The sequence below is a fragment of the Musca autumnalis genome, unplaced genomic scaffold, assembly GCF_047663935.1.
Source record: "Musca autumnalis isolate F117 unplaced genomic scaffold, ASM4766393v1 scaffold_2, whole genome shotgun sequence".
NCBI lineage: Eukaryota > Metazoa > Arthropoda > Insecta > Diptera > Muscidae > Musca > Musca autumnalis.
In genome coordinates, this window is record NW_027411755.1 from 37,631,615 (window position 1) to 37,647,817 (window position 16,203).

A 16,203-nucleotide genomic window follows, 5' to 3' on the forward strand; every position below is an offset into this window, starting at 1 on the left:
AATGATTTCAGTTAGGGTATACAAGATCGATACATAAATTGTGTTATTTTAGTTTTTAGACACAAATTAACAAATATTTATAAAAATAAAACAATTTCTATGTATATTTATAGCTTCTTCAGGTATTTTTAACCATTTTTCTTTCTTTTATTGTAAAAAATCAATTGTAAACAGCTGACCACCTGGCACTGTCCATAACTAGCGTACCCTATTCTGACACTGACGTGTGTTGTGTGCGTAAATATTAGCTTTCGTTTTCTCGCGGACGTAGATAAATTAATTTTTCTACTTTCATTTACGTAGTGCATCATATAGAGCTAAAGTTTAAACAATTTTCTATATAAAATCAATAGAGCAGAAAAATGTAAGTAATTAAATGAAATTGTTAACATAAACTTTCCATTTCAAAGATTAAAGTCCATAGTGAAATGAAAAACTTGTTCGTTGGTCATTTTTGAGCAAGTGATCGGGTAATGGATTGTGGCCAGCAGTCTATCATATTCATAATTTTAGAGTATTGTGTTGAATACCTACATATAAAAAATAGTACCTTCGTTTAATAAAACTCTCGAGGAATGTTGTAAACTGCATTTTACAATGTAAATAAAATAATGTGTCTGGTCTGTCCCATTCAGTGTAAAAAAGGAAAACAAGATTAAAATCAATTTGGGTCACTTGTCTTTCTGTGCAGCGAGGGGGAAAACAAAAACAACATAAACACAAAACCCCCCTATTTCTGCTTTCGATTTTGGAAAACTTTTTAACACTGCCCAGTCGTTAGTTGCTGTTGTGTGAAGAGCAGTAAACAACCCAAAATAGAGGTAGCATAAAAATTGAGGTTAAATTTTTGAATATTGTGACGTTGTTTTTTAATGAGTCAATCTACTATTTTCTTAGGATGACACGATGCCCCAATACCCGTTGTCTTAAGATATCCCCCCTTTGTCATGTTGGGGCTATGCAAAAAAGTGAAATCACTGATCTCATACATAAATGTAAACAGGTCATTGAACCCCCATCCATATATTCTTGTGAAACTTTTTTTATTAAAAAAATGAATATCGTTATAATTTTTGATGTCAATTTTGGGGAAGTCATCATGTGTGTTGCTACTTCTTTCTGCCTTAGAAAATGTTTAGTGTTTTTATTTTTTCAATTAAACAATTGTTATTTCCGTGTGTTGTAGTGTAAGGGAGGCCCTCATGATAGTACCCAATTGTGTTTGTTGTTGCAATATTCCCCATCCATCGTTCATTACCACTGCATTAATGTAATTTAATTAATCCCAGTGTTGTTTTTGTCGTCGTCTTTTTAACAGTAGCAACATTAAACTGTATGAACTTTGGAAGTTTTGTATTTGATTTTGAATCCAGTTATTTAAATGAGATTTCCACTCTGGAGATCACGCATGCAATGTTGATGTTGTAAAAGCTTAAAATATTTCAAGCAATGAACTGTTTAAAAATTATAGTCTTGTGACAGCCACTTCAAGTAGAAAGAATATATAATTAAGGGAATCGTGTTGAATGGGAAGATAATGAAAAATGCGATATTTCAAAACAAATGAGAATTTTTAAAATTCATTATTTTATTTACAAAACAAGTTCTTCTTTCGATCTTTTGTACTTTTCAATATTATACCTAGGTCCACTAGGATTACAATCTTATTCAAGAAACCAATTGTACAATTGGATCTATTATGTTTTGCATTTTTTGGATTCACGAACATTTAATTTTTTTGTTTATTTAACTTTAGCCAACTTTTGACCACAGTTAGCCAGGATTGCTGTACATGTTTTACCGGATGTCGGCCTTTTCTTTCTGATAGGTAAATATAGGTAAATTTTGCGGCCCGTATTTCAGGAAGTATTGACTTCTCCTAGAAAAAAATATATTGATAATATAGTCAAGATAACAACGACTGACTACCTGCTATGAAAATTTCAACACGATCCGAAAAGTGGTCTTAAACAACAATAAAGTGCAAAAGTGCTGAATGGACCGCCATAGTTCACCTTGGAATTTTGGAAGCCATTCTTTTCAATAGCTTGTTGAAACAACCATTTTAGTTTTAGGTCGTCGTGGGACTTAAAGCTTTTGGACCATTACGTTAGGAAAATTATATCGCAAGTTCCACCTTCGATGAAAATTTCGAAATGATTCTCGAGCAGACCTCAGACTACACTTAAACCTAAATATTGAACTTTTGTGAGGGAGTTGTACGAGATAGACCTTCTTGGTGCTTTAGCTACGCTTGGAAGAAAATTTACTATGTACAAAATTTCTGCCAAATCGGATGCCCATTTCGTAAGCTATCGTGCTCATCAGTAATTTCAGAAAAAAAATCAAAACGATCCGGGTGGTCACAAGTACGGCATTCACACTGTATCTCTGTACTGTAGATGTTCCCGTTTCTACGTTTGGAGCTCTCTCACTAAATCATGAAGGTCTCTCCTGATGTGCAATAGATTGTGGTAGGAGTGCTCACGGCGGTAACATTCTAAAAGGTACTGCATCGACAACATCTTTTTGTGCTGATGAAAAGTTAAAATCGTTGGCTTCTCAGTTGTTACCCTGGTATCATGAGGAGGCACCATGTTGCAGTTATAAGGTTTGCATTCTGGCAGTTTTGAATATTCTTCCACGACGTAGCTGAACACAGACCGGCCTATTACTTTATAAGAGGTCACCAAGGTTTCTTTGTCAGCATCTCTTGTGGTGTCGGCCAGCAATTTATGCCGACAGCGGCCGCCAACCCAGCATGAAACCTATGCTTCTGCGTAGGCTTCCTGCTGTTACAACAACAATATCTAAGGGAACAAGTTGAGTTGACGCACTATGCTCAAAAAAAAAAAAAAATTTTTTTTAAATTGTATTTTCTAAGTAGCCGGCCTTTGGCCGGCGATTTAAGACTTTCTCCTATGGACAGGTGCAAATCTAGGGCACGGGAACAACTTTTTTTAATTTAAAAATTTTCTCTTATCAGATGTCCTTTAACAAAGGAATTTTTAGAACTTTAAAGGCCCATATCTCGGGAAGTATGGACTTCCGCAACAAATGTTATATATATTTGTGATCAGGGTGACGAGATCTACCTGTGATAAAAATTTCATTTCGATCCGATCATAGTTGGCCAGCTCGTCTTATGCCTATCTTAGGGTAGTTATTGGTCGGAATGAGGACATTATCGACCAATATGTTCAGCAGTCCAAGTGGTTCTTTGGAACCTTTCTGAAAAAAGAGCACTTCTATAGATCCTTTATGCTCATAAAGACACTTTATGAAAGGAAGGGTTCTTCTATTGACGCTGTCTTAAAGAAATGGTGCTTCTATGGAACCTTTCTGAAAGAAAGGGTGCTTCTACAGACTCCTTCTGAAAAAGGGTGCTTCTATAGACGCTTATTTTTAAGAAACGGTGCTTCTATAGAGACTCTAAAAGAAAGTGGGGTTCCATAGGCCCTTTCTTAAAGAAAGTGGGCTTCTATAGACCCTTTCGGAAATAATGCGGTCTTCTATTATAGACCCTTTCTGAAAGAAAGTGGTTTTCTATAGACCCTTTCTGAAAGAAAGGGTGCTTCTACAGACCCTTTCTAAAAGAAAAGGGGCTTCTATAGACCATTTCTGAAAGAAAGTGGGCTTCTATAGACCCTTTCTGAAAGGGTGCTTCTATAGTCCCTTTCTGAAAGAAAGGGTGCTTCTATAGTCCCTTTCTGAAAGAAAGGGTGCTTTTATAGTCTCTTTCTGAAAGAAATGGTGCTTTTATAGTCTCTTTCTGAAAGAAAGGGTGCTTCTATAGTCCCTTTCTGAAAGAAAGGGTGCTTCTATAGTCTCTTTCTGAAATACATGGTGCTTTTATAGTCTCTTTCTGAAAGAAATGGTGCTTCTGTAGTCCGTTTCTTAAAGAAAGGGTGCTTCTATAGTCCCTTTCTGAATGAAAGGGTGCTTCTATAGTCCCTTTCTGAAAGAAAGGGTGCTTCTATAGGCCTTTTTTTAGAAACGTTGCTTCTATAGAAACTTTCTAAAAGAAAGTGGGTTTCTGTAGGCCCTCTCTGAAAGAAAGGGTGCTTCTATAGTCCCTTTCTGAAAGAAAGGGTGCTTCTATAGTCCCTTTCTTAAAGAAAGGGTGCTTCTATAGTCCCTTTCTGAAAGAAAGGGTGCTTCTATAGTCCCTTTCTGAAAGAAAGGGTGCTTCTATAGTCCCTTTCTGAAAGAAAGGGTGCTTCTATAGTCCCTTTCTGAAAGAAAGGGTGCTTCTATAGTCCCTTTCTGAAAGAAAGGGTGCTTCTATAGTCCCTTTCTGAAAGAAAGGGTGCTTCTATAGTCCCTTTCTGAAAGAAAGGGTGTTTCTGTAGACCCTTTCTGAAAGAAAGGGTGCTTCTACAGACTCCTTCTGAAAGAAAGGGTGCTTCTATAGTCCCTTTCTGAAAGAAAGGGTGCTTCTATAGTCCCTTTCTGAAAGAAAGGGTGCTACTATAGACGCTTATTTTTAAGAAACGGTGCTTCTATAGATACTCTAAAAGAAAGTGGGGTTCCATAGGCCCTTTCTTAAAGAAAGTGGGCTTCTACAGACCCTTTCGGAAATAATGCGGTCTTCTATTATAGACCCTTTCTGAAAGAAAGTGGTTTTCTATAGACCCTTTCTGAAAGAAAGGGTGATTCTATAGACGCCTTCTTAGAGAAAGGGTGCTGCTATAGACGCTTTCTTAAAGAAAGGGTGCTTCTATAGGCCTTTTTTTAGAAACGTTGCTTCTATAGAGACTTTCTAAAAGAAAGTGGGTTTCTGTAGGCCCTCTCTGAAAGAAAGTGGGCTTCTATAGACTTTTTCTAAAAGAAAGGGTGCTTCTTTAGACCATTTCTACAAAAGGGTGCTTCTATAGACCCTTTCTAAAAGAAAGGGTGCTTCTATAGACCCTTTCTAAAACAAAGGGTGCTTCTATAGACCCTTTCTAAAAGAAAGGGTACTTCTATAGACCCTTCTCAAAGAAAAGGGGCTTCTATAGACCATTTCTGAAAGAAAGTGGGCTTCTATAGACCCTTTCTGAAGAAAGTGGGCTTCTATAGAGCCTTTCTAAAAGAAAGGGTGCTTCTATAGACCCTTTCTAAAAGAAAGGGTGCTTCTATAGACCCTTTCTAAAAGAAAGGGTGTTTCTGTAGACCCTTTCTAAAAGAAAGGTTGCTTCTATAGACCCTTTCTAAAAGAAAGGGCGATTCTCTAAACCCTTTCTAAAAGAAAGGGTACTTCTATAGACCCTTCTAAAAGAAAAGGGGCTTCTATAGACCTTTTCTAAAAGAAAGGGGCTTCTATAGACCTTTTCTAAAAGAAAAGGTGCTTCTATAGACCCTTTCTAAAAGAAAGGGTGCTTCTATAGACCCTTTCTAAAAGAAAGGGTGCTTCTATAGACCCTTTCTAAAAGAAAGGGTGCTTCTATAGACCCTTTCTAAAAGAAAGGGTGCTTCTATAGTCCCTTTCTGAAAGAAAGGGTGCTTCTATAGTCCCTTTCTGAAAGAAAGGGTGCTTCTATAGTCCCTTTCTGAAAGAAAGGGTGCTTCTATAGTCCCTGTCTGAAAAAAAGGGTGCTTTTATAGTCCCTTTCTGAAAGAACGGGTACTTCTATAGTCCCTTTCTGAAAGAACGGGTACTTCTATAGTCCCTTTCTGAAAGAAAGGGTGCTTCTTTAGTCCCTTTCTGAAAGAAAGGGTGCTTCTTTAGTCCCTTTCTGAAAGAAAGGGTGCTTCTTTAGTCCCTTTCTGAAAGAAAGGGTGCTTCTATGGTCCCTTTCTGAAAGAAAGGGTGCTTCTATAGTCCCTTTCTGAAAGAAAGGGTGCTTCTATAGTCCCTTTCTGAAAGAAAGGGTGCTTCTATAGTCCCTTTCTGAAAGAAAGGGTGCTTCTATAGTCCCTTTCTGAAAGATAGGGTGCTTCTATAGTCCCTTTCTGAAAGAAAGGGTGCTTCTATAGTCCCTTTCTGAAAGAAAGGGTGCTTCTATAGTCCCTTTCTGAAAGAAAGGGTGCTTCTATAGTCCCTTTCTAAAAGAAAGGGTGCTTCTATAGTCCCTTTCTGAAAGAAAGGGTGCTTCTATAGTCCCTTTCTGAAAGAAAGGGTGCTTCTATAGTCCCTTTCTGAAAGAAAGGGTGCTTCTATAGTCCCTTTCTGAAAGAAAGGGTGCTTCTATAGTCCCTTTCTGAAAGAAAGGGTGCTTCTATAGTCCCTTTCTGAAAGAAAGGGTGCTTCTATAGTCCCTTTCTGAAAGAAAGGGTGCTTCTATAGTCCCTTTCTGAAAGAAAGGGTGCTTCTATAGTCCCTTTCTGAAAGAAAGGGTGCTTCTATAGTCCCTTTCTGAAAGAAAGGGTGCTTCTATAGTCCCTTTCTGAAAGAAAGGGTGCTTCTATAGTCCCTTTCTGAAAGAAAGGGTGCTTCTATAGTCCCTTTCTGAAAGAAAGGGTGCTTCTATAGTCCCTTTCTGAAAGAAAGGGTGCTTCTATAGTCCCTCTCTGAAAGAAAGGGTGCTTCTATAGTCCCTTTCTGAAAGAAAGGGTGCTTCTATAGTCCCTTTCTGAAAGAAAGGGTGCTTCTATAGTCCCTGTCTGAAAAAAGGGTGCTTCTATAGTCCCTTTCTGAAAGAACGGGTACTTCTATAGTCCCTTTCTGAAAGAAAGGGTGCTTCTTTAGTCCCTTTCTGAAAGAAAGGGTGCTTCTATGGTCCCTTTCTGAAAGAAAGGGTGCTTCTATGGTCCCTTTCTGAAAGAAAGGGTGCTTCTATAGTCCCTTTCTGAAAGAAAGGGTGCTTCTATAGTCCCTTTCTGAAAGAAAGAGTGCTTCTATAGTCCCTTTCTGAAAGAAAGGGTGCTTCTATAGTCCCTTTCTGAAAGAAAGGGTGCTTCTATAGTCCCTTTCTGAAAGAAAGGGTGCTTCTATAGTCCCTTTCTGAAAGAAAGGGTGCTTCTATAGTCCCTTTCTGAAAGAAAGGGTGCTTCTATAGTCCCTTTCTGAAAGAAAGGGTGCTTCTATAGTCCCTTTCTGAAAGAAAGGGTGCTTCTATAGTCCCTTTCTGAAAGAAAGGGTGCTTCTATAGTCCCTGTCTGAAAAAAAGGGTGCTTCTATAGTCCCTTTCTGAAAGAAAGGGTGCTTCTATAGTCCCTTTCTGAAAGAAAGGGTGCTTCTATAGTCCTTGTCTGAAAAAAAGGGTGCTTCTATAGTCCCATTCTGAAAGAAAGGGTGCTTCTATAGTCCCTTTCAGAAAGAAAGGGTGCTTCTATAGTCCCTTTCTGAAAGAAAGGGTGCTTCTATAGTCCCTTTCTGAAAGAAAGGGTGCTTCTATAGTCCCTTTCTGAAAGAAAGGGTGCTTCTATAATCCCTTTCTAAAAGAAAAAAAGGGTGCTTCTATAGTCCCTTTCTGAAAGAAAGGGTGCTTCCATAGTCCCTTTCTGAAAGAAAGGGTGCTTCTATAGTCCCTTTCTGAAAGAAAGGGTGCTTCTATAGTCCCTTTCTGAAAGAAAGGGTGCTTCTATAGTCCCTTTCTGAAAGAAAGGGTGCTTCTATAGTCCCTTTCTGAAAGAAAGGGTGCTTCTATAGTCCCTTTCTGAAAGAAAGGGTGCTTCTTTAGAGCCTTTCTGAAAGAAAGGGTGCTTCTTTAGAGCCTTTCTGAAAGAAAGGGTGCTTCTTTAGAGCCTTTCTGAAAGAAAGGGTGCTTCTATAGTCCCTTTCTGAAAGAAAGGGTGCTTCTATAGTCCCTTTCTGAAAGAAAGGGTGCTTCTTTAGAGCCTTTCTGAAAGAAAGGGTGCTTCTTTAGAGCCTTTCTGAAAGAAAGGGTGCTTCTATAGTCCCTTTCTGAAAGAAAGGGTGCTTCTATAGTCCCTTTCTGAAAGAAAGGGTGCTTCTATAGTCCCTTTCTGAAAGAAAGGGTACTTCTATATACGTTTCAATATATAAGATTATCATGTAGTTTTCTTATGTTTCTTTCTTTCTTAAAGATGTCTCCTTTTCTTCTTTTATAAAAAAAAAAACCCACACAAAAAGGTCAAGATTTTCATTTGTATGACCTCAATGTTTTGTCTAGAAAAAAGTAACAAAAAATACCACCCACGTGACAGAACATAATCCGAAAACATGGCAGTAATAGTCAAGGGTAATTATTACTTTTCTATCATCCTCTTCACCATGTGAACATGGATCTCTCAAAGTGTTGAAAGAGAGCTCCCAGACAGTTTTGAGTAAAATAATATGAAAATCTAAAACGACAACCAACACCACACCACATGGGTAACCCACAATAAAGTATTGATTGTTTTTAATTATTAATTAAATTGAAGAATGGGTGATTTATCGTTTCAACCGATTAGTGGCATAATAAAGGGTTCAAGACACATTTTCCTGTTAAATTGGGTTTACATTGAGATATGGTAGAAAACATCACAACATCAATCTCACACTCTATTTTCCACCTATTCCCACTTCTGATTATAATTTTTGCATTTTTCAACCAAACCAAACTTTTTCTTCTACCCTCGTTACAAATCATGCCAAACAAACACCATTAACTTATGTGTGTTCAAAAACACCGTTGCGTATATGGTTGGCTTCGTAATAACAAGTTTTTGAATTTTTTTCTCTCACTTTTTTTTATCATGTAATACAATTTTTTATTGCTACTGCTTTTTTAGACGTGTTTTAACACAATAGTAATACAGAGTTTCAATTTCATTTTTATGTTGGCTTTTCTTGTTTATTTAGTTTTTTTGATAATTATGATTTTTTTTTGTGGTTTACCAAAATAATATCCAGTCAAATCTTCTTTCTACTTTGCATTAGCTTTTGCATTATGCATCTAATAAATGGATAAATTTGAGTTATATTTTCATTTACTTATAAAATTTCAACACGTATTTCTGGTATTTTTTTAATAATATCAAACAATCGGCAAGTCGTTGTTGTATTGAAATCTTTTTAAAACGAGTTATGCAAATGTTTTTTTTACTTTTTTTATTAGAAAATCGCCTCAGTAGCAACATCAATGGAAGAGAGACACATACCAAAAGCCATTTTAAGCAAATAATTATGAAACTATTTAAATGTTGAAGATGCTTTGATGTGGTATTTAAAATTTGGGCCAAAATGTGCGGAGTTTTAATACCCTCGGTCTTACAACTAAAGACTTTGTAAACACTTTAATTCGGACAAACATGTGCAGCATCGAAATATTGGCTTTAGGCAACAATCGTTTAAGACAATTTGAAGTCCATTACTCGATCTCATTCTGACTGTTTTGTTCTTACTTTGCACCTCACTCATTGGAATACCATCCTACCAAAGTTCAAAAATTTTGGCTCATGTAGACATAAAATTCTTGGTCGTGGGGTAGTCCATACTACAACAAATTCTAAGAAAGCTCAATAATGGACTTCCCCCTCTTTAATTGAACATTTGGGCCTTAGTACAATTTATAGACCAAATGACAACAAAATGAATATTTTTTGGGAAGTACATACATACCTAAATAATGAATCTACCGAAAGTTCTACAAAAATCATCAACGATCACCAACTTAAGGCATTCTTTTAACCTCTGACTGTCATTGTCCTAACCTCTGTGAACTTTTTTTTGGCACTGGCACCAAAAAAACTGTCTCGTTAAATACGTTTTAAGATCAGTTTGCGGATTATTTTCAAATGTTGAAGTGGACAATAAGGCTGGAAGAGAGTTTGGCATATTTATATATTTGTATTTCTTCAAGCTTGAAAATGGGTGCTATCTGCCAACACCTTCTGGTATCTCTCCCACAAAAATGGAGTTCCTGAGTTAATGGCCCGAAAGATCTAAACAACTTTAAGATAACCGACTAAAAAGGCTGGTGTGGTCGATAGCTGTACATATATTAATTTTTTTTTCAAACAGATCAAGTTTGAAGGTTGCCAGTCCGGTACCTTCCTCGTAAAACTTCAACACAAATCCAATTTAAGAGAAGATACGTATCCTATTGAATTTTAGTTGGTAGTCCTTGTGGTTCTGATTAAAATGGTATACTACATATTTTTATTGGGAAGCTCATACATTGACTTAAAAGTGTCCCAAAAAGGCTACAGCCAATCATTTTGATTGGTTGCAGTAGGCTTAATAGGGGATAACCGTTTTGCACCCAAAATATATTTGGACAAAATCCGTTTCAGACAATTTGGCGTCAATTAAGCCCGGTCTGTTGTTGTGGAAATGCTGTATACAGATTTGAAAAATTGCGTTTTTCTGCTGCGATGGTTGACGGCATTCGTACTATAACTTTGAACTGCCTGTGCAACTGCGTGAATGATATTAAGGCTTGCCTGATAGGCTCGTTGATCTAGACATCATTTCTTGTACCTTTGGACCTCTCTCTTCAGATCAGATTGAGCAGAAGAACGAACACACAGGCATACAATAATAAACACTGTTCAACAACATTTACATACCACACTATCTATGTAAGCTATGCCGCTTACCATAGACCGGGATATTACTTCGCAAGAGGCCCACAAGGTTTTTTTTGTTAATTCGCTTTACAGCAGCACAGCACTTTGGGCTGGATTGGATTTCAGAAAGATAGAGGGTAAACAGTTTCGAAAATATGTCTCCGCCTTGGGGGAACTCCCCTGTGCACGGTTATGAATATCAACTTCCCGTGAGTTTTCTCTCTCTCCCCTTTAAGTTGCAACGGTAGAGAGACAAAACTGACGGAAAGTTTACATTCATGATTGGACAGATTGTTTCTAAATACCACAAACGACTGACGTCCACACATATAGTTGACTATGCAATGTTTGAAACACGTCTGGAAGGAAGTCCTCTCTATGTCCTCGAACAGCTCGGCCTGGTTGTTCGGTCGAAACGACCTGTTCTGGGTCAGTTCTCAACTGATATGTGTGGATATGGTGTAATGTATGCTGTAATGCTCTTGTGGTACTGTGCATTTCCAGAATCCATGTTAATATTGGGCAACTGGGAGGAGTAGTAGCTCTAGAATCTTTACTACGGACGGCAGGAGATAAAACGGCCTGTACGATACGTCTCTGCTGGTATCCTGGCGCCACATAAGTTCACAAATTTTCTTTGAAATGGTGCCTACGATAACTCTCGAAGGGAGTAACCACTTTTGTCAAAACTTGCTCATCGTAATACTTATTCCTGACATAGACCACGATCGAATATGGACTATAGCGGTCCAATACAAAGTTTCAAATTTTTTCGCAATATTGTAGTTTAAGACTAGGTCTCGGATCCTTTAGAAATTTATTGCATCGGGTTGTCCTTACGACCCCATACTCTCTGAGATAATGGCCTAAAAGCTCTAAAATCCCCAAATGGCAGCAACCAAAACGGCTGAGGATCACGATAACTTACAAATTGAGTATCCGATTTAGTCGAAACTTTACACTTCGTAAAATTTTTTCAAAAAGTACATTAACCATTGGGTAACTAACTCCCTCACAAAAGTTCACAATATTTGGCCTCAATGGAGTTTCAGGGTTTTTCGAGGATCGTTTCGAAATTTCTAACCAAATGTACCCCTTACAGTCCTGTTTACAGCGATATAGTGTTTTTCGTCGGCAGGTCTATACTTCCTGACGTAATTACCACCAAGCTCTAAAAAATCCTATTGTGATCAACATAAATTGCTAGTGGCGTCGTTTTCACTATCGTAAGGAGTGGCTAAAATTGGTCCAACCTTTACAAATCGTAATATTTCATTAAAACACGTTAGAAGATGGGCAATATGGGACAACTTCTTCTAGTACTTTTAGAGCTGTCCGAAAGAGGTGGCAAACTAGTCCGACTATCGTTTTGATCTCTGTCGTAAAGCTTTCTTTATATCGGACTCCAAAGCAGTAATTTTTTAAATAATTCGCGACAAATAACCCAAACAGCATATTTTGGTGGTCGACGTAACCTTTGACCGTTTGACGACAGCAATTAAAACGATAGTCAGTCTATTGATAGTTTGCCTGCTCTACTGTCCGAGGATCATTTTGAGATTTTGACCGAAGGTACATCTTGTGGACCCGTTTACAGCGATATAATATTTTTCGTTGGCATGTCGATATCAGGTGAGGTAGCCTAAAAGCTTTAAAAAATCAACTGTGACCGTCTAAAATGGCTAGTGGGCACAATAACTACAGAAAGGAGAGACTGACCTAAATCAAGTAGAAGATGCACTATTTCCGACAACTCTTTCCGATACTTCCCCCAAAAAAGTGTAACATTTTTACTTAAGTCCAGTTTAAGAGCTGTTCGTGGGGTGTTTTCAAATGTCACTATAACGATATGAAGTCTCTCTTGTACCTTCGGGGATGTTATGGGAACATAGGTTAGGTTAGGTTTGGAGATGAGTAGCCAATATATATATATATATATATATATATATATATATATACGCCACTCGGAGACCTTTCGGTCCATTGTGATCATCCATAAATCAGAAAAAGAAGTTCAGAAGTACCTGAAAAGACAAAAGAAGAGAAACGAGAGAAAAAATAAAGAAAAGAGAGGGTGGGGTTGGGAAAGTAATAATAAATGGATTATTAAAATGAAAAAGTAATAAAGAAAGGAGGATGGTTTTATTTGGTGATGGTTAGAAAACTGTCAGAGAAGTAGTTACGCTTGTGGGTTGCGCCGTCCCAGCCAATTCAAATTTTTGATGATTTTATTGATGATTGTTGGTTCCATGTTTGAGTAGAAGGTTAAGCTTGGAGGAAAGCATAATCCTTTTAATCTATATCGATTTCGAGTTAACATCGGGCAGCGACATAAAATATGCTTAATAGTCTCCGTTTCCTCCTCATCTTCACAGAGCCTGCAATAATCCACGCCATCATCCTGCCATTTGCCGATAAAAGCTCGGATGTTGCAATGACCGGTAATGACCCCCGTCAGTACCCTGATTTGCTCAAATTTAAGAGTGAAGTTGTTCTGTTTGTTGATAGGGTCGGCCAAATGGCCCTTGACACGTTGCACCTTGATTCATTATGCCATAGTTCCTTGACTCGTTCTTCAAAGAACGTCTCCACCTTCCGAAAAACGTGACATATGGGTGGTTTAATAGAATCAGTGATAGCTTGACTTGTTGATTGAGATCCACGTCTTGCTAGTTAATCTGCCTTCTCGTTTCCAACAATGTCACAGTGTCCCGGTACCCAGCAGAGTCGGACAGCGTTTGTGAGGTTCACCAAAGCAGTTCTACACTCAAGAACGACCTCAGACTTGATGTTGGAGGATTTGATTTGACTTTTTATCAACTCTGCAGCCATTCTGATCGCGAAGATTTCGGCTTGGAAAACACTACAGTCGCTGTTCAACCTATATGGGCATTCGAGACAAAGCTTTTCGCAGTAGACGCCAGCTCCGGTACCTTCTTCCATCTTGGAACCGTCTGTGTAGAAAGCCAGACCGTCCAGAGGAGGGTTACTACGGATCCAGTCATCTCTACTAGGGATAACGACCTCAATATCTTCAAATCTTTGGACTGGTAATAAGTAGTCGCTGAATTTCCCCTGCTGATTTAAGCTAAGGTTTGGTCCTAGCTCCGGAAGAATGCATGCATGTCCATAGGTGCTGTCACGCCAACGATTCAATTCATGTAGCCTTAGGGCACAACGTGCTGCTTGACCTTTGATGCTGAGTCTCATGGGCAAGAGGTTAACATCGCATTTAGAGCTGCTGGCGGTGTACTTCTAAAAGCTCCAGTTATTAGGATCGAGGCTGCCCTCTGCACCTTGTCTATGTTGCCGGAGTTCGATTTACATATGTCGAAGCGCGTGCCACCTAACAGCTACGTTATAGAGAAAGTTGACTGTGTCAACACTTTTACAATTTAATTCATGAATATTTTTTAGAAATTTGCCGATTTCTCTAATATTTTACTAGAAACTGAACCGATTTTCTAAAAGTCTTTTTAAGTATCTCGGCACATTTTCTGAAGGATCTTAAAAATCTTGGTTCCTATTTCTAATCGATTTTCTAAGGGATTTTTTTGTTCGGTTGTTGTCTAAAACCAAGTGATTGGATATAAAATTCGCATATACAATTTTTAATTATACCCTACACCACTATGTGGGGAGGGTATTATAAGTTGGTTTTGGCCAAAAAGTTTGTAACGCATCGAAATAATGGTCCTAGACCCATACTTATATATACCAAAATTAATGTCTCGACGAGCTGAGTCGATCTGGCTATGTGTGTCCGTCCGTCGGTCCATCCGTCTGTCCATCTAAACCTTATAATCACGCTACAGGTCGCAATTTTGATAGGATCGTCACGAAATTTTGGGAGTTAATGGGGGTCCCACAGACGAAGAAGCCTATTGATTTTGATGATGGTCGGATAATATTCAGGGGTCGAAATGGGCACTAACTTATTTGGAGAAAGGTCAACGTTTTATTTCAAAGCCAATAGCTCTGTTTCTTTAAGAGGTATATCAAAAGCAAAACCTGGCAGGGAAAGTAGAAAATATCACCTTTACAACGATGTACAGTAGGCTGTCGTAGGTGGTCAAACAACAGAGATATCGCAATAGTCGTTAATGCATCCCATTTTCCGATTTCCTTATAATCAAGCTACAGGTCGCAATTTTTATGGGATCGTCACGAATTTTTTTGGGAGTTGATGCGAGTTCCATAGAGGAAGAAGCCTATTAAGTTTGGTGATGGTCGGATAATATTCAGGAGTCGGAATAAGCAAAAAGCTTATGTGGAGAAAAGTCAAAGTTTTTTTCTTATGCGAATATCTCCGCTTCTGGTAGGAGCACTCCAAAAAGAAAACTTGCCAATGGTAGAAGAAAAGATCTCCTTTATATTGATGCAAAGTATTTTGGAGTAAGTGAGCAAACAACCGAGATATTGCAAAAGTCAGTAATATATCCATTTTTTTTTTCATTTTTTGTAATCACGCTACCGGTTGGAATTTTGATCGGATAGTCACTAGATTTTGGGGGTAGATGCGGGCCCCACAGAGGAAGAAGCCTATTGATTGTAGTGATAGTCGGATAATATTTAGGGGTCGGAATGGGGAAAAACTCATTCAAATTCAAAGATTTATTCTTTGTGAATATATCGGCTTCCAGTAGGGGTTTCCAACGGCAAAGCCTGTCAATAGAAGAAGACAATATTACCTTTAAATTGGTGTAAAGTAGGTTGGCGAAGGTGGCCAAACAAGGTAGATACCACAATGCACCCAATTCTTCCATTTTTTGCAATCACGCTACAGGTCGCAATTTAGATCGGATGGTCACGAAATGTTGGTTGCTTATGGGGGTCCCGAGAGAAAGAGGCATATTATGTTTGATGGTATTCGGATTATATTGCCTAAAAGAAATGTTTACCAGTGAAAAGCTTATGCACAGGGGTAGTGGTGTAGGGTAACACATGGTCGGCCCCGTCCCGACTATAGCCTTTGCTCACTTGTTTTTTAATAAATAATTAATTATATTTTTGCTGGGGGAAGCCAATTGACATTGAAAACTTCGAATACTTATTTTGTCACCTACGATTAGTCCATATTTATATTAGGCAATTTTCCCTGCGGCAATTGTCAGTTTACTGGAGAGAGAGGTGAGACATATGGCAACCCTTTGTCTCTCAACACCCTCCCTCACCGACAAAAAACAATTGCCGCAAGCAAAATTGCCTGATGTAAATATGGACTTAAATTCTCTTTATTTCCAAAGCTAGGGATTTTTAGGGTTAACCACTCCTGTTATTGTGTTTTATTTATTTATTTATTTATTTATTTTTCAAAAACTTGCCACCAGGCGGATATGCCCATTTTATTTGGTTGCAAGCAAGCTACATTGAATATTAAACTACATATATAAACAAAAAATGAATACAAACATATATCAATTATACAGTAAATGATGTTAAAATTGAATATTAAGAATATAAAATTGAACTTAATAAATTAAAAATAAAACTTAAACTAAAATCCCAATTAGGAATTCTTCAATAAGAATGCTACACCGCAGAAATAAACGGATTTGTACTACTAAAATTACGTCCTCTCCTGAAGAAATCTTAATACAAGTTAGTAAAAACTTATAAAAGCTTGAATATTTTAGGAAAGGAAGGAAAATTACAACATTGTATACTTTGATCAAAATTTACAATATAGAAGCAAATATCGCAAGTATGTGTTTTGCATAGCCATAGGTAGGGGTTTGTTAAATACATTTCATAGTAGGTTTT

The 16,203-nt window shown here is 37.8% G+C and overlaps 1 protein-coding gene across 1 annotated transcript in view; it reads left to right on the plus strand.

Moving 5' to 3' along the window:
- The first annotated feature begins 31 nt into the window (after window positions 1-31).
- Window positions 32-16,203, plus strand: part of Kr-h2 (transmembrane protein 33-containing Krueppel homolog 2) — a 36,259-nt gene continuing 20,087 nt past the window's right edge. The window contains exon 1 of the mRNA XM_073967573.1: window positions 32-364. The gene's annotated coding sequence lies outside the window, so the exon portion shown is untranslated. The remainder of the gene's footprint in view (window positions 365-16,203) is intronic.